The sequence below is a fragment of the Stegostoma tigrinum genome, chromosome 24, assembly GCF_030684315.1.
Source record: "Stegostoma tigrinum isolate sSteTig4 chromosome 24, sSteTig4.hap1, whole genome shotgun sequence".
NCBI classification, from domain to species: Eukaryota; Metazoa; Chordata; class Chondrichthyes; order Orectolobiformes; family Stegostomatidae; genus Stegostoma; species Stegostoma tigrinum.
The window spans coordinates 40,284,597-40,308,223 of record NC_081377.1 but is presented as its reverse complement, the minus strand read 5'-3'; the positions used below and the strand labels follow the sequence as shown (position 1 = coordinate 40,308,223).

General features: G+C 42.2%; 1 protein-coding gene across 4 annotated transcripts in view; it reads left to right on the top strand.

The window, feature by feature from the left end:
- The window catches only part of nkain1 (sodium/potassium transporting ATPase interacting 1), a 522,606-nt gene that overhangs the window by 277,169 nt on the left and 221,810 nt on the right, over positions 1-23,627 (top strand). The window contains exon 1 of one of the 4 annotated variants that reach the window (XM_048558123.2): positions 19,681-19,702. The exons of the other annotated variants lie outside the window; for them this stretch is intronic. The gene's annotated coding sequence lies outside the window, so the exon portion shown is untranslated. Of the gene's footprint in view, positions 1-19,680; positions 19,703-23,627 lie in introns of those variants that run through there. 4 annotated transcript variants of the gene reach the window in all.

Below are 23,627 nucleotides of genomic sequence, written 5' to 3'. Positions count from 1 at the left end.
TGGACAAGCCTGCTAGAGTTTTTTGAGCAAGTGAGAAGGTAGTGTCAGGGACAAGCAGGGTTAATGGACTCAGGGGCTACGGTGGGCGACAGCAAATGAGGGAAGATGTTGCCGACAATAATGAGAGTGGTAGAGCATGAACCTTGATAGCAGGTGGGTAGAGAGGTAGAGACAGAGTTACTGTGAGGTGTCAGAGAGAAGATGGTGGCACCGATATCGGCAGAGTTGGGAAGGTCATTGACCTTCTTCCTATGGTACTGGACATTCCTGTAGGTGGCTGAGAGTGCACTCAGCTGAGTGACATCATTGGATATGGCTGGACAGGGTCTAGTGTTGTGATCTCCACTGCCAAATCTAAAGAAAGAGGAATTTCACATTTCTTCACTGCTCTGTTCTGCAGAGCCTCCAGGTCTTTGTCCTGCAAAGTATGGCATGCCTTCCCTGAGTTAACTCATTGAATATAGTACTTCATGGGGAGAAAACAGCTTTTGCCAAGTTGAACCTATTCTGATTTGATTAGGACCTCCAATTTTAAATTTAAACACCCATTAGAGTCTCTTGTTTAAATGTGACATGGCACATTGCAAATAACACTGAATGACCACTGCAAACTGAGCACTCTTTCATGAAATTGTGAACCCACTTGGACCTCCCGTTGAAGAACTGGGTTTACATGGATAGCAAGAGCATACATTTATATAGCACCTTTCACATCCACAGGATGTTCTAATTCCTTCACAACAAATTAATTCATTCTGAAGTGCAGTCAATGTTGTTATCGAAGCAAATACAACAAATTTGCACACAGCAGGTCCTGCCAACGCCAATGAGCTAAGTGACCAATATATGGTGATTTTAGGGATGACACTTCAGGAGTTGCACACAGGGCTTGCTACTTCACTGGAAGTGTCACCTTTGGCTGAACGTAGGATGCCACTTGTATAATAATGTGATCAAGTACAATACTAATCAGTAATAAAACCCTTTGTTTCTGCCTTACTCTCCCTGTCTCTCTTCCATTCTTTCTTCTCACAAGAACTTTGAAACAATTTCAATGAATTGTGTGTCATGCATTAAAACACTGAAGCTTTACAAAGAAACCTTTTGACAATAATTGAACTTGAGAGTTGCTGTTCCAGTTTTTAATGAGGCCTTTATATTTTCCATCAAAATTTATCAAACATTTGTTGCAGTGTTGAAATGTATTTTTTAAAAGTGCTAATCATACAATGGATTTCAACAATAAAAGAATCATATCTTAACTAGGAGTCTCTCTTGAAAGCTAATGAAAAACAATTCTATCGAGTATCACTTGGCTGTGAAAAAGAAATTTGATTTATTCGATAAAACGCCAGCCTAAGCTGCCTTTTCAAAACCACTTGAAATTTTTAATGAAAATATTGGTCGTTTTTGTAGTGGAAGCACCAAACTGTGACCTCCCAAAATGATTTTCTACTCTATCCTTGTAATGCAGGAATAAAAAGGTTACTTATTTGAACTAAGCAAACCCTTGCATTGTTAACCCATGTGCAGTTAACTCGCAATCTTTTCATCCAATTATTGTGCAGTGTAAAGCTTTTGTTTTAACTTTACTCATCTCTCAGTGTCTTTTTCTCCTTTTTTGATGATGTTGGCTCATGTTAGGCACACTTCCAAAGCATCAACTTCTACCCATCATTACTTCTCCCAAATGCCTATTTTTCTTGATGTCCAAGCTCATAAAGCTTTCTTCCATTTATATCTATGCCATCAGTGCCCTGTCAGAACCAACCACTTTCTAAGTCACCAAAAATCTGACACACAGCAAAGTCTTGTTGCAACTCAGGGGAGACACCCATCTTTTACTAAATGTCCAGGCTTCAAAATGGTCAACCTGATGTCTACTTGCAAGGTCACCTGTCTGCATTCTGCCCGAGCTTTTTCCCACTCCTGCTTTCTTCAACACTTCACAGTGAAGTGTCTTGAAAGGAAACTTCCCTTATCATTTTAAAATGAGGCAGTTTGTTTTCACAAGGAGGACATTTAACCTAACTGGTTAAAATACGTTGAAGGTTCTCATCAAGAGCAGCTGGATGTTGCTTCCTTTCACTTTTACTTTTTTCACTTAAAATTACTGACTGTAAGCGCAGGGGTCAGTTCCACAGGGATATGAATATGAGCATATCAGCATTTTTGAGCTCAGAAATTAAACATTGTGAGAAAGCTAGTTAGTATGGAGCACCTTTCTGCTCACTTGCAATATTTTCTGTGCTGGTATTTACAAAGTGGATCATACTGATAAAGTCCCATAGACAAATAATCATACCATGTATTACATCACACTTACATCGATGCATCAGCTTAAAGGGATTAGAACAGAAAATCAATGCAAAGCCATTCCATTGGCTTTCTACTGCAAGACTGTAATTGCCAATAACTTAGTGATGTGCAATTTCTCATAAATAGTTCAACAGTTCGTATATCGTCCCAATTTGGATCATGACATTTAGGCCAATGGGTTTGTATAAAAGCCTTTAACCGTACAAGAGATAATATTTCAGCAAGTGTTATCTCACTGAGTCTCTGGGAAGCACTATACATAGAAACAGAACCTTTGGTTCAACCAGTCCATGCTGACCAAGTTCCCAAACTAAACTAGTCCCACCTGCCTGTGCTTGACCCATATCCCTCCAACCCTTTCCTGCTCATGAACTTATCTAAATCTGTTTTAAATATTGTAGCTGAGCTCCCATCCATCACTTCCTCTGGAATTTCATTTTACACACCAACCACTCTCTGTGTGAAAACAATTGCCCCTGATGTCTTTTTTAAATCTTTCTCCTCTCACCTTAAAGATGCGCCCCCTTGGCTTGAAATCCCCCACTTTATCATTACCCCTTATGATTTTATAAACCTCTGTAAGGTTACCCCTCTACCTCCGACAGCCCAGGGAAAAAGTCTCACCCTATCCAGCTTCTCCTTCCATCCTTGGCAACATTCTGGGAAATCTTTTCTGAATCCTCTCCAGCTTAATAATATCCTTCATATAACAGGGCAACCAGAACTACACACAGTACTCCAGAAGCAGCCTCACCAACGTCCTGTACAACCTGAACTTGACGTTCCATCTCCTACAGGCAAAGGTCTGAGTGATGAAGGCAAGCATGCTAAATGCCTTCTTAAAGTTTAGCCTTTCTCAACGTTCTAACTCTTCTGCCCCAAAGTTTCACTGATGTCTGCCTGTTGCCCATGTAACCCTGAGCATGGAGCCCTGAGCTGAGCCTGGGTCAGCTCCCAATAAGATGCAATTGATTCCAAGGTGAGTACTCTGCTATCATGTTCCCAACTGAAGACAGTAATTAAAGATAATGAAATGTGAGGCTGGATGAACACAGCAGGCCCAGCAGCATCTCAGGAGCACAAAAGCTGACGTTTCGGGCCTGGACCCTTCATCTCTGACGAACGTCAGCTTTTGTGCTCCTGAGATGCTGCTGGGCCTGCTGTGTTCATCCAGCCTCACATTTCATTATCTTGGATTCTCCAGTATCTGCAGTTCCCATTAACACAGTAAATAAAGAGGAGTGTTTGCCGACTGTCTAATCCATGCTTCAGGTTCAATTGTAGCCCTTATTTCTGCACCATAAGTAAGGGTCAAATCGTGGTGAGTTTGCTGAGGTAGAAGTAGGCTACTCTAGTAAATGTATGTACTCTTGGTTAGGGAATTGTGTCTACTTCTGGAATGTGGAGAGTGTTTTCTCACATTTAACCACCAAACAATGAGTAATACCTGACTTGGATGAAGAGATGAAGTGTTATATATCGACGTTTGCAGTTATGTACAGGTAGAAAGGAAGCTGTGGGAAGCTTGCGGAGAAGCTACAGAGACATAAACAGGTTAAGTGAGTCAGCCACAAACTGACAGATGGATCATGGCAGTGAAAGTCTTAAGCTATCACTTTTCTCATGAGAAGAGCTGAACATTTTTGAAAAGGATTGAAACTTGTAGTTGTTCAAAGGGACTTGGATGAGCTCATCCGAAGGATGTAAAAAGTCAGCATGCAGGTTTAACAGGTATTCCAGAGGCAAATGGTGCATTAGTTTCTACTGCAAGAGGTTGGTGTACAGGGATGAAGAAGTTTGCTTAACTGTACAAGGTTTTCCTGAGACCACATCTGGAATATTGGGTGCAGTTTTGGTCTCCGAATTTAAGGAAGGAGTGAGTGCTGGAAATATTCTCAAGATTGGCCCCTGAAATGAGAGGGCTTTCCTCTGATACAAGTCTCTGTAAATTAGACTAATGTTCGCTGAAATTTAGAAGAATAAGATGGTTTCACTGAGATGGTCAAGATTTTGATGGGGCATAAGAGAGTGGACCCTGAGAGTCCAGGCACCTAAAATGTGGGCCATGGTTTTAGAAGGAGGGGCCACTCATTCAGGACTGAGATGAAGAGAAATTACTTCAGTCATGGTCTGGGATTCTGTGGAATTCTCAACCCCAGGGGGTGGTGGGTGCTCCATTGTTGAATATGTTTAAGAATTGCTGAGAAAGATTTGTGGTCCCTGTGGAAATAAAGGGAGGGAACAGGAAAGTGGAGTTACAGCCAAAGATCAGCAAAGATCCGGAACCAAGAGGTTATGGTGAAGCTGTACAAAACTCTGGTGCGGCCGCACTTGGAGTATTGCGTACAGTTCTGGTCACCGCATTATAGGAAGGATGTGGAGGCTTTGGAAAGGGTGCAGAGGAGATTTACTAGGATGTTGCCTGGTATGGAGGGAAGGTCTTACGAGGAAAGGCTGAGGGACTTGAGGCTGTTTTCATCAGAGAGAAGAAGGTTGAGAGGTGAATTAATTGAAACAAATAAAATAATCAGAGGGTTAGATAGGGTGGATAGGGAGAGCCTTTTTCCTAGGATGGTGACGGCGAGCACGCGTGGGCATAGTTTTAAATTGAGGGGTGAAAGATATAGGACAGATGTCAGAGGTAGCTTCTTTACTCAGAGTAGTAAGGGAATGGAATGCTTTGCCTGCAACGGTAGTAGACTCGCTAACTTTAGGTACATTTAAGTTGTCATTGGATAAGCATATGGACGTACATGGAATAGTGTAGGTTAGATGGGCTTGAGATCAGTATGACAGGTCGGCACAACATCGAGGGCCGAAGGGCCTGTACTGTGCTGTAATGTTCTATGGTCTATGTTCTAAGATAGTATTAAATGATGGAGAAGTGTTAACATGCTAAATAGTCTACTCCTGCTACTATTTCTTATATTGTGAAGTTCTATTTTCTGGCTTATAGTTCTGGTCTCAAGTGCAAGTGGTTTTTATGTTGACTATATCAAACTCTTCCAAAATTTTAAAGAGCTCAGTCAGGTCACACTACAGTCTTCTCTTTTGATTGACGAACATTAACCAGTTAGCTCATGGGATATTTCTCAATGGTCGTTGCTTCTGCGTACTGAGAATGCAATCTTCAGTTCCACCTCATCCCTCTGTCGCTGTGGAAGGTAATGGGTAGGGTCACGTGATGCCTGCACAATGTTGCCCCCATTGTGAGACATGTAATGGAGTTGATTGATACTGCCATTAAAAATGGTGGCTGCCCAAATTACAAAATGCATCATGTTCATTTATCACACAGAAGGCTCAAGGCACGCTGAATGCTGACCTCTTGAGAGCCACTGGAGAGTCTTCTGTGAAAACCTGTCCTGATGAAATGAGAAAAGTTCCCTGGTGTGCTGAAGATATATGGACAGAGAAAATGGAAATAACTAGATGAGACAATGCTACTCTATTATGAAAAACTGAACCTCTTTACACTCACCTCCAAAACGCTGAATAATTAATAAATTAGCTAACAGAAGCAGTGAAGTGATTACATTTAAGGGACACCAATTCATACTAGTCTTTCTATGAAATCAGTTTTTTTGCTGAATTAGTACATTTTGCTGAAAGTTCAGAATGTTGGAATATTATGAGATACATTTTGAAACAGGTTTCTGATCAGTTCTCTTTTAATTAAACTGCCATCAGATCACCCATTTGTAAAACTGAACAGCAATTAACAAGAGCTATGCACTGGGGTAGTACAACAACAAAACTAGGGAAGGATGGGAAGAGGGGGAGGCAATTGAATGAAAATGGAGTTGCAAGGGAAAAGAATACCCTCCAATCCCCGTGGTGCCCACCTCTCTGGCTTTTGATCATTTGCTATGGATGCTGAATTACATTTAAGAATGTTCATATGGCTTTTGACCAGTGGAGCTTTAGTTAACATCAGTATGCCAAATGAAAAGACCCGACTCAGTTTTGTTCAATATATTTGAGTTCTGGTTCCCCACTCTGCATTGTCCCCACTTTTTCAATGAACGACTCACCAGGGCTCTTTCTGGGGAGGTGAGGAAGTAGAGTTCTTTAAGATTGAGAAAGCATTTGAGACGGCAGACACAGGGAAGATGTTGCCTCTTGTGAGAGATGTCAAAGTTCGAGCCGTAAACAAAAAGCTGTTAAAAATCACGATCAAGAATTCAAGAGAAACCTCTTTACCTGAAGAGTAGGTAGAATATGGAACTTGCTACCACATTGACTGATAAAGTTAAAGAGATAGAGGTATGTTGATAGATTGAGTTGTTGGGGAGATGCTTACATAGGCCATAAACATGAATGCAGGTCACTGAAGTTGAATGGCTAGTTCCTACGCTGTTCAATGTGTGTTATTCCGTGTACAGTGCTTCTTCACACTGGCATATCATTCTACGCGCACCATATGATACTTGATCAAAACCTCTTCCTCTTACATTAAATAGTGAATGAAGTTTGCCAAATTACATGACCTTGAGAGGCATCGCAATCAAAAAAACATCCTGCTCAGCAATCTCAGACAGAAAAGGAGTTGGTTGAAGGACGAGATATTTCCCATTGGCAGAGGCCTCAGTGACCAGAGGCAGGTTTCAGGTAGGGGGAAGAAGGTTTAAAGTGAATGTGAGGAAAATCTTTTTTCACACAGAGTGGTGGAAATCTAGAGTCACTGCTTATAAGGGTGATGGAGGCAGAAACCCTCATAACGTTTAGTAAATATTTAGACGTACACTTGTGAAACCAAGACTTGTGGGGCTGCGGGCTTGTTTCTAACTGGTGCAGACTCAATGGGCTGAAGGGTCTCTTTCTTTATAGACCTGTATAATTCTATTAATCTTGTGATATCCCACAAATAGGACCGATTACACAGTCCTGCTTGTAACATAGATGGTCTTGTTTGATTCTTCCCTTCTTCATTTCTCTTTTGTATCAAAGTTCACCTTTTCTTCTTTCCTGGGGCTAAGGTAGAGGAAGGTGGCTGTGGTGGTGGCGTGGTGGATGTCCAATCCTTGTGGCCATAGGGACTGTGGCTTTACCGTAGACTCCATTGTTGGTGGGTCTGGCCCATTCCTCCTGCTGGCGGTTTCAGTGTTGGCAGCATGGTGACCCCTGTTCATTCCTTACAGTCGTGGCAGCTCTGGGCAGTGACTGAAGTGGCAATGGGTTGAGCGGTGGCTTCAATGGGTCCAATCTGTCCCTCTTGGCTATGGCAGCGAAGATGTGACTTCAGTGTCGGTTTCGGCGGTGGCAGCGTGGTGGGTTTGGTCCAGAAATCCTCGGCTTTGGCAACACGTTCCCGTAGCCACTCCATAAATGTGGAGGGAACAAAAGATGAACTTGGTCCAAAAGTTTGTCTCCATCATGTTTTGTAATTTCAGTAATGCAAAGGATGCTAAATTGTGGTGACTTATACACATCTCACTGCAATTTCATAAATACAAGTGAAAAGTGCGGTTCTATTCAGAGAGATTTGCTAATGCTACTCGGGAGGCTTTAAACTAGTAAGGAGGGAGATAGAAAAGAGATGAGACTGAGACTGGAACAGTAGAGAAGCAAGTTAAATAGTGACAGCAGACAAGTGCTGGGCAGGGAATGGGTTAAGATTGAAGAATTACACTGCATTTATTTCAATACGAGAGGCCTGACAGGTAAGGCAGATGAACTCAGGGCATGGTTGGGAACATGGGAATGGGATAAAGTAGCAATTACAGAGACATGGCTCAGGGATGGGCACGACTGACAGCTTAATGTTCCAGGGTATAGGTGCTATAGGAAGGATAGAAAGGGGAAACAAGAGAGGAGTGTGAGTGATATTTTGGTTAAAGGTAACATTACTGTTGTACTTAAGGAAGATATGGTAGAACTTTCAATAAAGTTATATAAGTGGAACTGAGAAATAAGAAAGGAATGATCACCATATTGGGATTGTACTATATGTCCCCAAATAGTCAGTGGGAAATTGAAAAGCAAATGTGTTAGGAGATCTCAGATATCTGTAAGAATAATAGGGTTGTAATTGTTGGGGATTTTAACTTTCCAAACATACACTGAGACTGTCACAGGGCTTGGATGGGGACGAATTTGTTAAATGTGTACAAGAAAACGTTCTTATTCAATTTGTGGATGAGCCTACTAGATCAGGAACAAACTTGACTAATTCTTGGGAAATAAGACAGGACGGGTGGCGAAGGTGTCAATGGGGGAGCACTTTGAGGCAAGTGATCATAATTCTACTAATTTTAAAATAGTTATGGGAAAGGATGGAGCTGATCTAAAAGTTAAAGTTCTAAGTTGGAGGAAGGCCAATTTTGATGGGAGTAGGCAGGATTTTCAAAGGTTGCTTGGGAGAGGGTATTCATAGGTAAAGAGCCAACTGGGAAGTGTGAAGCCTCCAAAAATGAGATAACAAGAGACAGTATATTCCTGCTACTGTGAAGGGCAAGGCTGATAGGTGTAGGGAACGTTAGATGACTAGAGAAATTGAGGTTTTGTTCAAGATAAAGGAGGCATATGCCAGGTGTATATATCAGGGAATGAATGAATCCTTAGAGGAGTATAACGGCAGTGGGAGTATGCTTAATAGGGAAATCAGAAGGGCAAAAGGGGGACATGAGATAGCTTTGGCAAGTTGGGGTGAGGAGAATCAAAAAAGATTCCACAAATACATTAAGGGCAAAAGAGTAACAAGGGAGCTAATAGGGCCCATTAAAGATCAGCAAGGCTGCCTATGTGTGGAACCACAGGCAACCAGGATTAGGGATAGTCAACAGGTTTTGTGCATGGGATTCATATCTCATTAACTCAATTAAGTTTTTGAAGAAGTGACAAAGATTGATGAAAGCAGAGTGGTAGACGTTGTCCATACAGACTTCAGCAAAGCACTCAATAAGATCCCTCATGGTAGACTGGTTAGCAAGGTTAGATCATGTGGAATACAGGGGGAGTTAGCCAATTGGATACAAAATTGGCTTGCAGTTAGGTGACAATGGAGGGCTGTTTCTCAGACTGGAGGCCGGATCCCTTTTCATGCAGAGGGTGGTGCGTGTATGGAATGAGCTGCCAGAGGAAGTGGTGGAAGCTGGTACAATTACAGCATTTAAAAGGCGTCTGGAGGGGTATAGGAATAAGAAGGGTTTAGACGGGTATGGGCCAGATGCTGGCAAATGGGATTAGATTAATTTAGAATATTTGGTCAGCTTGGATGAGTTGAACCAAAGTGTCTGTTTCTGTGTTGTATGACTCTGTTACTCTTTAAGGAAACTTCATGTGGGATCATGGCTGCTCCCCATGATCTCCGTGATCCAGCAATATAAATCTATTCATGTTAAATTCATGGCTTTAGAAAAGTCAGCTGAACATTAAGATGAGTCATCTTTATCACAATAAGAATGAACAGGAAGGACTTTGACACTGCATCTGGTCAGTGTTTCTCCGTGGGCATATTTCCCACTTACACTGCCTCCAGATGGGACTTATTATGCTAACTAACGTATTAGAAAATTCTATTGGAGTCAAGTGCTTTGAGAATTAAATGTGTACCACCTGGGACTCTTTTCAGAAGGAAAAACCTGTCTGCTGACAACGCTGCAATCACTGAGACAGAATGTCTGTCTGGAGTGTCGTGTTTCTGTGTGAGATTATACAAACTGTTTATTTTCTATCAATTTCAAATCCTCCAATGGTGTGAAACCTGTTTCCTCTCAAATTGTAAAAGCTGGGTGTGCATTTTCTCATATTGGCCAGATTTTCATAGGCTCACCCACCATTTGGAAAGTCAGTGACAGCCCCCACATCATCAACCCTTAGAAATGTCTATCACATTAGGTATGAAGCAGATCGCTAATAGGAACAAAAACAGAAATGGTGGAGAAGCTCAGCTGGTCTGGCAACATCTGTAGAGAGAGAAACAGACTTAATGTTTCTTGTTGTTCAACAGAACGGGGATGAATATCTGTGATAATGGGAACTGCATATGCTGGAGAATCCAAGATAATAAAGTATGAGGCTGGATGAACACAGCAGGCCCAGCAGCATCTCAGGAGCACAAAAGCTGACGTTTCGGGCCTAGACCCTTCATCAGAGAGGGGGATGGGGTGAGGGTTCTGGAATAAATAGGGAGAGAGGGGGAGGCGACTGAAGATGGAGAGAAAAGAAGATAGGTGGAGAGGAGAGTATAGGTGGGGAGGTAGGGAGGGGATAGGTCAGTCCAGGGAAGACGGACAGGTCAAGGAGGTGGGATGAGGTTAGTAGGTAGCAAATGGAGGTGCAGCTTGAGGTGGGAGGAAGGGATGGGTAAGAGGAAAAACAGGTTAGGGAGGCAGAGACAGGTTGGGCTGGTTTTGGGATGCAGTGGGGGGAGGGGATGAATATCTGTTCCTGTTCTGCGCATTCAATGTTTTAAGCAGCTGTGCATACAGCAGCTCCAACATCACGAACAAAATCTACTTTGCATTCTCCTGGAATGTGCAATCTGGAGAAAGTACTATTGCACTACAATATGAACAGTGATGTTAAATGAGTGTCTCTAAATGACATATTCCAACCGACCTGGGATATTTTGCAGAGCAACAGCATATTTATAAATGTTCGCACGCCATCATCACAAAGCTCCTTCCAGAAAACGGGACAATGGTATAGGAGAATGCCGCGGATGCTGGAAATCTGAAACAAACAGAGAAACTTGGAGAAACTGAGCAGATGTGGCAGCTTCTGTGGGGAGAGAAACAGAATTAATGTATCACAGCACTGGCATGTATCAGAATAATTGTGTGGCTCAGGATCCCGAGTGCAGGCACAATGATTGTGACTTAGAATTGGCATAAATTTCATTTATTCGTTTTGTAAGAAGCACTACTTTTCAATTCAACCTTTTCTTCAATTGATTGGTTTAATATTGATGTGTTCTTTGTGCTTTAACTGGTGCTTAGATTTATGTAGGTTTTGTACAAGGTCTGGATCATGCATTCTTAAACAAAAATCTCATGGCAATTGGACGCTGATGAACAAGTGTGAAGTATCTATTTGCAAAGTTCTGCCTTGCCTGAAGAATTAAAGGTGCAATCAATATAGTTTCATGCAGTGCTATCCCACCTGCTTTCAGAATGAAGCTATCAAAACTGCAGACTTAAGAGGCTGCATTTACCTGAGGGATTTGGGATCCTGATGTTAGGAACAAATAAGGGGGGAGGTGGGGTGAACCCTCAGTTATCTGCTCCAACCTAACCACCCAGTTGAGGATCGAAAGAGGGACAGTTCTGAAATATCAGTAGCACACACATGAGAGTTGGGCGCTGTTGATATCGGTGGGAGATCAGGAGGCTGCACATGTTGAGAGTTCCTGAGGGTCCTGTGGTATATGTGTGCCAGCTCACTGCACTGTTTGAGCTGCTCCTCATGACGAAGATTACAGCCAACATCTTCTTTCAGCAGACAAAGTGACATGGTCCACTTGGTCCAATAAGGGAGAAGAAATCCACTTCCTGGTCTAACTAGAAAGTCTCTTCTGGTTAACATGATGTACTTTTTCTGAAAAAGGGTCCCGACCCGAAACGTCAGCTTTCCTGCCCCTATGATGCTGCCTGGCCTGTTGTGTTTCTCCAGACCACACTGTGTTATAGTTCAGTGCATGTTAGCATCATACAGTACAGGAGAGACCCTTCAGCCCATCATGTCTGTAACATCTACACTAACATCACTGTCTAGCACTAGATCCACAGCCTCGAATGTTCATTACGGGTTGTAAAGGTGGGATACACATTATTACAGGAACTTTGAGATCCTATGGTGTTTTGCCCACATGACAACAATTGTAAGAGGTGGTGCTTATGGCAAACCACTCAAATTGAGGGGGAGCCCCTCCATGGGGCTGCACTCATTTTCTTTGTTAACCTCTGCATGCCGTGGAATCTCCAGCACTCATTGCCCAATCTGATTGCTAATGGGATACCATCCAATGGGCAGCTGATCCAGGTTATGTAAACTTCATCAGCAGCAGGGATGTGCCGGGAAGCCATCTCAAGGTGGTTCCTTGCTATTTTCCTGGACCCTTGCCCCAGCAAACTGGGACCAGGAGGAATGTGTACAGAATTTCCACTGTTCCTGGAGAAAATGATGAACCTAACAAGATGGAGCAGAGTGTGAGCAATGGACTAGGGGCAGGAACATAACCCAGAAGTGTACTTATCAGAAGTTTAACGTCAAGATTTATGTCGCAGTAATTGCACACTTAGCCTAATAAATGTTTTTTAAACTGTTGAAGGATTTTGAACAAGTTGCGCAGGAGTTAAATACACATTTGCAAAATGATTACAGAAAAAGTAGGAATTTGCAAATTAAAATTAATGGTCATTATAAACAAAAGCTGGGAGCCCTCCATTCTGATCATCAAAATCAAACGCATTGTTATAGTTTAGGTTAGCTGATGGGATCTGTTTGTATTTGTCCTAATTTGTATTTGCAGGTTTGACCAATCATTAGCTGTTGTTTCAGATAGTGCTCGGTGATATCTAATCAGCTGTGCTCAGATTCTTAATTAAATAATTCTCTTTCATCCTTGTTTGCTGTTCCAGAAAAGCAATGGGTGCAGAACAAGCAGTTTGTCTACCTTGACATCTCTGTACATTTTGTTTTTGTCATTCATTTCCAGGGCAAGTATGAATCCTTGTTCGATATAAACAGAAAATGCTGGAAATACTGAACAGACCTGGCAGCATCTGTGAAGAGAGAAACAGAACCCTTCCTTTAGACCCGAAAGGTTAATTTTCTTTCTCTCCACAGATACTGTCAGACCTGCTAAGTGTTTCTGGAATATTTTTGGTTTTATTTCAGATATCCAGCATCCACCATGCCTTGCTTCTGTTTTAGTGGACTGGAGAGCTCTGACTGGCAAAGCAGGCTAATTGCACATTCAAAGTAACACACTCAATCAAGAAAAAGCTTGCAATCAGTTCCCACTCCTGACAAAGATACCATTTAATTCCGAATCAAAATACTGATGTGTATTGCCTGTAATCTCCAGACTGCAAAGATTTCAGGCACACTTGAGACAGGAGTAGATTCATAATTATACACAACACCTTTATATTTAGAAGTGTTTCAAAGCATTTCAGACAAAATACTGTCACTTGCTGCATTGGCAAACAAAACAACTAATTTACATCCAACTTACAGCAGGATTTCAACAAGGAACCTCTGTTCCCAAAGTATTTCTTTTGGGGAAGCTGTTTGAGGATGAATATTGGCCAAGACACTGGAAGAACTCCCTAACCTTTGTTGAAAGATGCAATTGATGTTTAATGCTTTTCTAGAAAAGAAAGCAAGACTTGCATGATCTCAGGCTATCACAGACTGCTGCACACCCATCAAGCTAATTCGCATATTGTGATGCCAAAGATGTAGATATTGTGGTGCACCACAAGATCCCACAAACAGCAACATGAGATGACGAAATAGTCGTTTTTAGTGATGCTTCTTGGAGGATAAGCTTTGATTGGGATGTCAATAACAATTGCCCTGTTCTTAGAAATAATCAATTGTCACACATTACCACGTTATTGTCCAATGGGTTTATTTGAAATCACAGCCTCGTGATTTCAAATAAACCTGTTGGACTATAACCTGGTGTTGTGTGACTTCTGACATTGTCCACCCCAGTCCAACACCGGCACCTCCGCATCTTAGAAATAATGCGATGGGATCTGAGAGAGCAAAAGGTGCTTTGGTTTAGGGTTTTATCTGAAAGGCAATGTTCCCAACAATGCAGCACTCTCTGTCCATATTGCATCGAAGTACCACACCTAGATATATGCTGCAGTCCTTGGAGGAACTCAAACGTGTGAGATGACCTCATCATGTCTGGCAGCATCTGTGGAGAGAAATCAGAGTTAACGTTTTGTCCCAAAATGAGCTTTTTCAGCAATTTATGTTTTTGTTTCCAATTTACAGCGTTCACAAATCTTTCAGTTTTTGTGTGAGGTAACCTTTTGATTCAGTGGCAAGGTCGCTACCGCTGAGACATGGCTGACACCTAAACAGGCAAACAGGGCCTTGGTTTGGCATGTTGACTGAACAAGGGTAGCTCCAATGATGCGGAGATGTTTTCATTCTATGCAGGATTCAAAGCCACTGGTCGATATCTCTTTCCGTTCGTGAGCTTGAATTAAAATCCAGCAGAGATGCATTAACTTCTCCTTCTCTGCACTGAAAGCTGATGCCACCAACTCTGACCCCTGACAAAGGTTTTTGATTTCTTTTACAAAATATTTTATGAAGATTTGCAAAGTATGGCAGAAATTGATTGAGGGGCAAAGATGGTAACAATTCCCAAAATATATTTGGGAGAGTTTCGTTTCGGTGTGGATGTTGATTGCTGAAATGATAAGCCTATTTTTGCCAAGTTCTACTTCTGCAACATAAGTTTATAGATATGCAACGAGGGTCCACACTCTGTACAATAACTTCCATCACCTCACCTCCTGTTCTGTATGCCACACACTTCATTATTGGGTGTGACACTGCAGAGCACCAAGGACGTATTCTACCCTGGCACTAGAGGAGGAATAAAGTTATGTCTTAGAGGAGGCCATTCGACCACTTGAGCCTGTTCTGCCACTCAGTGAGATGATGGCTGATCTGTGGACCAACTCCATAAACCTTAATACCTTCCTTTAACAAAAGAAAATCAAGTCGGATTTAACAGTAACATCTGATCTAGCATGAACTGCCATTTGTGGAAGTGAGTTCCAAATATCTACCTTTGTGTGTAGAGGTGCATCCTAACATCTCCTCTGAATGGCCTGGCCCTAATTCTAAGATATGTCCATGTCTCTAGAAAGCCCAACCAGTGGAATTAGTGGATCTTCACCAACCATGAATTTTCCTATTAATATCTTGAAGACTTCAATCAGATCCCACCAACACCCAACCATCTAAATTCTGTAGAAAACAGGCCTAATTTGTCTAATCTTTCCTCATAACAACTCCTGAAGCCCAGGTGTTGTTTTTGCAAACCTAGGTTGTCCTCCCTGCAAGGCCAACACATCCATCCTTGGACAGAAAGATAAAAAGGCCCACGTAGCAGAGCATGACATTAAATGCCTACCTTGGGCCATTTTCTCCAAACGTCACAAGCTTTGGCAAACCGGCCGTCAACAAGGCCAGGCAGTGGGTGGAGGTGTCCATAAGGCTCGGTTGCCTGCCCCTGTTGGGTATATCTACACCACATGGACTGCAATGGCTCAAAAAGCCATCTACCACCACCTTCTCAAAGCTCACTAGGGAAAAGTAATCAATGTGGTGCTGACGTCCCATGAGTGAATATTGTGAATAAAAAATACCACTCTATAGTTTTGGAAGCATCTGAGACAGAAACAGATACCAGTTTTCTGTCAACTGTGACTTCTTCAAACCTGGTTGGTGCGCTAGGGTCGGACTGATCCAAGCAATGATATGGGATAGTCCTGGAAAACACATTGCTGAAGTGTAACGATAAAGCCTAGCCATTTGTGTGAGGTAATGACTGTTGACCGACACTCAGCAGCTGAAACCTGTGTGAGCCAGTAACTTTGAGAAGAAAAGAGACAAGCAGAATAGCAAAACTAAAAGCTAAACATCCAGCAAATGGTGGAGAATACAGTTCCAAAATACCCCACTCATCGATGGGAAAATTCCACTGTTCGTGGCCGCTTTGTATTCGGCCATACTTTCATGTGTCCAGGTATTAAATACTGGAATTTCCTCCTCACCTGACTCTTTACCTTCCCCTTCTCCCTGAGAATGAATTTCTAAACTGAGCCATCGGTAATCCCATGTCATAGTTGCTTCTTCATCTTGATGCCCATGTCTCTACAGCACTGTGAACTGAGTTGGAGTGATGCTGAACGTTAAAAGAACTGCACACTGTTCTTGCCATTGAATCATCTTAATATGGTTGTAATACCAACAAAAACTTGCATCGACGCAGCACCTTTAACTAACAAATACTTGAGATTTTACAAAGAAAAAGAGGGATATTATTGTACTTACCCCAGCTTAAGTCAAATTTGCTCACACACACACACACACACACACACACACACACACACACACACACAGAGACACACACACACACACACACTTATAGAGACACACTCATGCAAACACCACACACATTCTTTCTCTCACACAGTCACATACTCTTACTCATGCACACACTCATGCACGCATCATTCACTCACTCTTGAAGATCACACTCACATGAACAAATTGAAGGGCAGGAGGATAGAACAAGCAATTTAGCATCCAGTAAAATCAAAGGAATAGACAACCCTTAAAGATCGGCTTTGGGTTGAATTTGACGTCTTTCAGCATCAAAGTGGTTTAAAGGTACAGCTGTGTGACTTATTGGTTCTTCTGAAGACAGGAGTCACTGAATTATTTTTCAAAATTTCTGCATATGGTCAAAACCAGCAGGCTAGGTTCAAAACCTGCAAATTGGATGGAGAGAGAGAGAGCGGGGGCGAGAGAGCGAACCCCAGATAAGGATCTTACTTCTTCACACGCATTTTTTTTAACCTTTGCTGCAGAGAAAACCATTGCCTGAACACACAAATGTACAAGTTGGCTTGTTACATGACAGTCTTCCTTCAATTAACCAAAAACCCAAATATGGCCATAGCTAGCATATTCAGTTTGAGGGAGTTGAATTACAGATGTCTCAACTTCTCTAGTTTGATCAAATCATGTCAGAGCATAATTGGGAAGTATTCCTTTAGAATGGACTTAGCTTGAATGGTTACCAATGAAAGTTTCTGTTTGCTACCCCCATCCCTTGGGAAAATCAGTCACTATCTTTGTTTCAGTCATTTGCTGCTGTCCCATTTACACTCCCTGTCAATATTTGTTTGACACTTTCATGAATTTTCACATTGTGATTTCCTTTGCTGAATAAATTGGTTCTGAAGAGTGAACTACATCTAGAATCTTCAATTGTATATTTAATCCTGCTCATCACAAATCTTGAAATAAACTGTTCAAAACAGCCTGGAGAGAACCTGTTCTCCATAGCTCTGAGCTTTCCAGGTAATTACTGATATCTGCACCTCATTTTTAACTGTCCATACGGTGTAGGGGAGAGGGACAGTGGAAGAGTGTTGCAATTATCTTTAATTTGACAGCATTTACTTCACAAAGCCAGAGCAGCAGGAGACCTCATGGTTCAGATGCTGTAAGTCGCGGGGTTTTAAAAAGCAGATGTGAGAATATCCATTTGCACTGTGAAGTAGTTTGGAAATCAAATTAGGATTAACAATTAATCCTCTCCTTTTTTTTCATCCCACTCTAGAATACTACCCAAATACCTGCTGTAAGGTTACACACATTTACAGATGATTCCCAGCTCTGCCTGACCAGCATCCTAATGGTACCTCCACTGCTGCTGTTGTCAGGTAGTTCCCAACATCCAGGCTGGAAAAAATTGCAGTTTCCACCAATTAAACAATTGGAGGGCTATTGTCACCAGCCCTCCAACCTGCACCTAAAATATATTCCTCCTCAGGTCACCCTGTCAGGCTGGGCTGGGTTATATAGAACAGCAACATTCCATTTAACTCTGAGCTGAACATCCAACCTCATATCTTGTTCATTAGATAGACCATTTGCTTTCACCTCAATAGCACTGTCCTTCTCCACTCCTGCTTCACTGAGCCCATTGCTGACCCCATATCCATACTTTATATTGGATGACACAAACTTTACAGCACAGAAACAGGCCTTCTGCTACTATCAGCCCATATTGACTTTTATGATCCACTTTATCTTCAGCTCATCCTTCTTCGCCTATCTATCAGCATAGCTCCGATTCCTCTCTTCTTCATACACTAACTGAGCTTCTCCATGACTGCATTCTCTATTTGCGTTCTCCAGGGCTGTCCTCTGTTGACTGCTTTGATTTTTACTCTTTGCCTCAACTGAAAACACTCTCTTGTGTTTGCTTCATCAAAACGTTTTATAATTTTATAGGCTACGAACACGGTGGCCCCCAGTCACTGGACCCAGCTGTTCCTTCTTTCTTAATAGATATGCATTCAGTTCTCATATCGTCTTTGTAAATCTTTTTACCATCCTTACCAGAGCCTGTAAATCGTTTTGATAGAACGGCAACTGAAATTGTCCAGGATATTGTTTAACGTTCCAGTTCTCAAAGGGTTAAAATTTGGAGATTGCGTTAGGCTCCTCCCAATCTGTTAACATCATACATTCTTGGCAGGCAATTTGAGGAGACAATCCAATGACCTGATGATGACAAGTGTGACATCTCTGACACCTGATAACTTTGTCACAATACCTAACTAGTCAATGTAAACTGTACCTCATGTATTGTGCTGTAAATTCCATCCTGTTGTTAAAACAAATGCCTCTTCTCGTTAATACTGGTGTGTGGTTTCTCCTGTACCACTGCTAGTAGGATGGGTTCTTAGACTCAGCACACAGAAGCAGCAGTTTACCTCAAAGAGAAACCACCGCAGTTGCTGCCATAACACATGAGACACAGTGCTTCGATTGTGATCAAACAAAAGTCCAACATAATTTCTGTACTTTTCATTTCTGTCCTTCGAGAAATTAATATCAGTACTTAGTTTCATTTGGTTATGGCCTTATTAGCCAGTTGCACTACTTTTAATGATTTGTGTATCTACTCCCAAGGCTCATTGCTCCTTTGCCTCCAGATTCTTATTTTCTATGCAACATGACTTCATTCATCTTGATAAAATGTAATAGCTTTGTTTATCTGTGTCACAGAATTTGCCAACTGGGTGCCCATTCAGCAAAGCAATTAATGTCTTAATTCGTCGCAGTCCTCCTTGATGTCAACTATTCATCCAAATCTGGAATAAACCTTTTTTAAATCTCACATCCATAGGGTGTTGGCTTCAATGACTATCCTGAAAAATACCTTTCAGAAAGTTCTTGAACTGCTGCAGTCCATGTGATGTAAAGACAGCCACTGTGCCCTTAGGGAGATAGCGTCTGTACTTTTTTGATGCACTGACACTGAAGGAACGATGATGTAGTTCTAAGTCGGGATGATATGTGGCTTGGAGGAGAATTTGCAAGAAGTGTCTGTTGCCTTTGTTCTTTTGGTGGGAGGGTGGGGCAAAGATCGTAGGTTTGGGGGTCTGGCTGGATCAGTGGAGAGAGAAACAGAGTTCATGTTTTGTGTCCATTATGAACCTTCTTCAGAATTATTTATCTTTATTTTCTGTTTGCCTGCATTGCTAACTACCTATTTCTCCCACCATACATTGTATGCACTGATCATATCCTTGTTGTCTTACAGGTCCAGGCTCAAGTATTCTGACATTCCCCTTGCTGCCTCATAGCCTTTGTCTTAGTAAGTGTCGAGTAAGCACTATGTTGCCCATCTTCCCTTTGCTTGCTGCCCTACATTGGCTCTGGGCCCACCCATTCCTCGAACTTGAATTCTCATTGTCATGTTCAATTCCTCACAGCATCGTTATTTTGTCAAACTGGGGGCAATCAACAAACAATGGGGCAGAGGGTTTAGTCAAGATCTGGCTAATCACCAAATTGAAATGAAATGGCTGAATGTCAAATATGCCGGAGCAGTGAAAGGTATTACAGCAAAGCCACAGGGTACTATGATAGAAATTCTGTGGAGCTCAGTTAATGTGGCAGTGATATTAGAAGGCTGAGAAATGAAATAATAATGCTTCAATCTTGAAAAAGGGCCAAAAAGCATCAGTCTGGAAATTATAGGCTTGTTAGCCTGCCATCTACAATAGAGAAGAACGTTGAAGTCAATTATTTCTTTTAACTTTCCAAAACATTTGGTGACAATAAAAGTTCTAAATCCAAGTGAATATAGCCTTCAAAACGGTATTTGGATCCAATTGATCTGCTGGGTTTCTCCGGGGGTAGAAACAGTGTGAATGGATGAAGAGAATAAAATTGGCTCTTGACGTCCAGGAAGTTTTTATCGAGATAACTCACCAGAGCCATGTGAAAGCTTGTGGTATTGGAGAGGTTGTTGCAACCTGAATAATGAGCCGATGTGGGAGAGTTAGCGATGTAAATTGTTCCCACTGAACAGTTTAGTCAGCAAGCTTCACCAGTGAAAGTCCTGGAAGTGAATGTTCATTTTTAATACATTTGGGGGGCATGGGCATTGCTGGCATTTATTTCCCACCACTGATTACCCTTGAGAAGGTGGTGGCGAGCTGCCTTCTTAAAATTTTGCAGCCCATGTGTTGTGGGTAAATCCACAATGCCTTGAAAGAGGGAATTCCAGGATTTTGACCCACTGACAGCAATATATTTCAAAGCCAAGGTGGTGAGTAGCTTGGAGGGAATATTTCAGATGGTGGTGTTCCCGTCTGTTTGCTGCCCTTGATCTTCTAGATGGAAGTGGTCATGAGTTTACTGTCTAAGGAGCTTTGGTATATTTGTGTGGTGCATCTTGTAGGTGGTACACACTGCTGCCACTGAGTGTCAGTGGTGGAAGGAATGAATGCTTGTGGATGTAGTGCCACTCAAGGGGCTACTTTGCCCTGGATGGTGGCAAGCTTCTCAAGTGCAGCTGGAGCTGCACCCATCCAGGCAAGTGGGGTGCATTCCATCACACTCCTCCTGTTATTCATATTTGTCACTGAACACAAAACCTTTATCTGGCTAGTTACATGAGAAAGTGAAATGCCTGTACGTAAATGTTTATGAATGATTGTTTTTCATTTTAGAGGTACATGGCAGACAGGATTCAATTTCAGGTTTAAATATTGAACACAAAAAATACTGAGTTGGAAACCCACTGGGAAATTGGGCATATCAGTTTGTTTACACAAAATGCAATATTCTTGTCTGCAAAACTTTGAAGAAGAATTGTTCCAGAATGCAGCCTCAACAAGTGAAGGAAGCAATTGGATGCATTTGTTAAAACCAAAAATTGAAAGCTTTCTTGAGAGATTGGACAGGAGAGAGCAATCTACCAATAAAGGGGAGGTTGGTCAGATGGATTGCCACTTTTCTGTTTCAAGGCACTCAGAAAATGAAAGACTGAATTAATCTGGGCTTTCATTATACTTGCTCAAAATTAATGAAACTTGCCTTATGTGGAACTTCCAATAGAAGGAAAAGAAAGAAATATGTGCATTTCTGCAGTGCTTTTTCAGATCACCAGATATTTCAAAGTGCTTTAATCCAATAGAGTGCTCTTGAAGCACAGACATTGTCATCGTGCAAAAAGCAGCACTGCCAATTTACATGCAGAAATCTCCCACAGACAGCTATGGGATTATGAGCAGGTAATCTGTTTATTTTGATGTTTATTGAGAACTGCTCGGTTCTCTTTTAAAATAATGCCATTGGGGATCTATTGTGACCACCCGCTCAGGTCAGTACAGAGTCATGTAGCAGAGCATAATGTCTCATCTGAAGGATAGCTCCTCAGATGAGTATTCCTCCAATACTGCACTGCAGTGGAGTGCTTGTCATGATGTTCTGCTCAAAATCTGGACTGGAATTGAAACAGGAAACATTTGGGTCAGAGGTGACTGTGCTACCCATGGAGCCACGGCTGGGAAAGTACTAAAGAAAGATGTTCAGGATTCATGACGAGAAGCTTGGTCAAAGACATTTTTCTCATCCATTCATGGGAGTTTTTAAAAAAAATTGATATATCATTGTCACATATACCTAAGTACATCAAAAAGTTTTGTTTTGCATGCAGCACAGGAAGTTCATACCAAACAAAATGCATTAGGGCAATAGAACAGAGTGAAAAATACAATGTTATAGCTGCAGAGAAGGTGCACAAAGAGTGAAATCAATATTAATTTAACATTTCAGAGGTTCATTCAGAAGCCTAATAACAACGGGAAGAACCTGTTCTTGAATTATATTTTCTATTCATTTGTGGGATGTGGGCGTCCCTGGCTGGCCAGCATTTTATGCCCATCCCTAGTTGCCCCTTGAGTAGGTGGGGGTGAGCTGCCTTCTTGAACCGCTACAGCCCTCCTGCTGTGGTTTGACCCACAATGCCGTTAGGAAGGGAATTCCAGGATTTTGACCCAGCGAAAGTGAAGGAACAGTGATATATTTCCAATTCAGGGTGGTGAGTGGCTTAGAGGGTAACTTGAAGGTGGTTGGTGATGTTCCCATATGTCTCTGTCCTTGTACTTCAAGGCGAAAGTGGTCATGGGTTTGGAAGGTGCTGTCTGAGGATCTTTGGTGAATTTCTGCAGTGCATCTTGTAGATATTACACACTGCTGCTACTGAATGTCGGTGGTGGTGAGAGTGAATGCTTGTGAATGTGGTGTCAATCAAGCGGGCTGCTTTGTCCTGGATTATGTCAAACTTTTTGTGTGTTGTTGGGGCTGCGGTTATCCAAGCAAGTGGGCAATATTCTATCACGCTCCTGACTTGAGGACGGTGGACCGGCTTTGTGGAGTCAGGAGGTGAGCTACTCGCCACAGTATTCCCAGCTTCTGGTCTGCTCTTGCAGCCACTGTGTTGATGTGGTGAGTCCAGCTGAGTTTCTGGTCAGTGATAACCCCCAGAATGTTGATAGTGCTAACACCATTGAATGTCAAGGGGCGATGGTTAGATTGTCTCTTATTGGTGATGATCATAGTCTGGCATTTGTGTGGTGCAAATATTATTTGCCACTTGTCCGCCCGTATCTGGATATTGTCCAAATCTTGTTGCTTTTGAACATGGATTGCTTCAGTAACTGAGGAGTTGCAAATGGTGCTGAACATTCTGACCTTATGATGGAGAGACGGTCATTGATGAGGCAGCTGAAGATGGTTGAACCAAAGACACTACCCTGAGGAAATCCTGTAGGGATGTCCTAGATCTGAGATGATTGACCGCCAATAACCACGACCATCTTCCTGTGTGTCAGGTATAACTCCAACCACCAGAGAGCTTCTCCCCAATACCCATTGATTCCAGTTTTGCTAGGGCCCTTGATGCCACAGTCTGTCGAATGCAGGCTCGATGTCAAGGGCTGCCACTCTGACTGTGAATCTGTTGGGCTGTGTGTTTAAGCTTTTGCATGTTCTGTCCGATGGAATGGGTTGGAAGAGATTATAACTGGGTGGGAGGGGTCTTTGACTATTTGGCTGTCTTCCCAATGCAGCAAGAAGTACAGATGGAGTTAATGGATGGAGATTGGCTTGCAGGAAGGACTGGGCTGTGCTCACAATCCTCTGTAGTTTCTTACAGCCCTAGGCAAAACAGTTGTCATACCAAGCCGGGATGCATCTGGATAGATTGATTTTCGTGGTGTATCTATAAG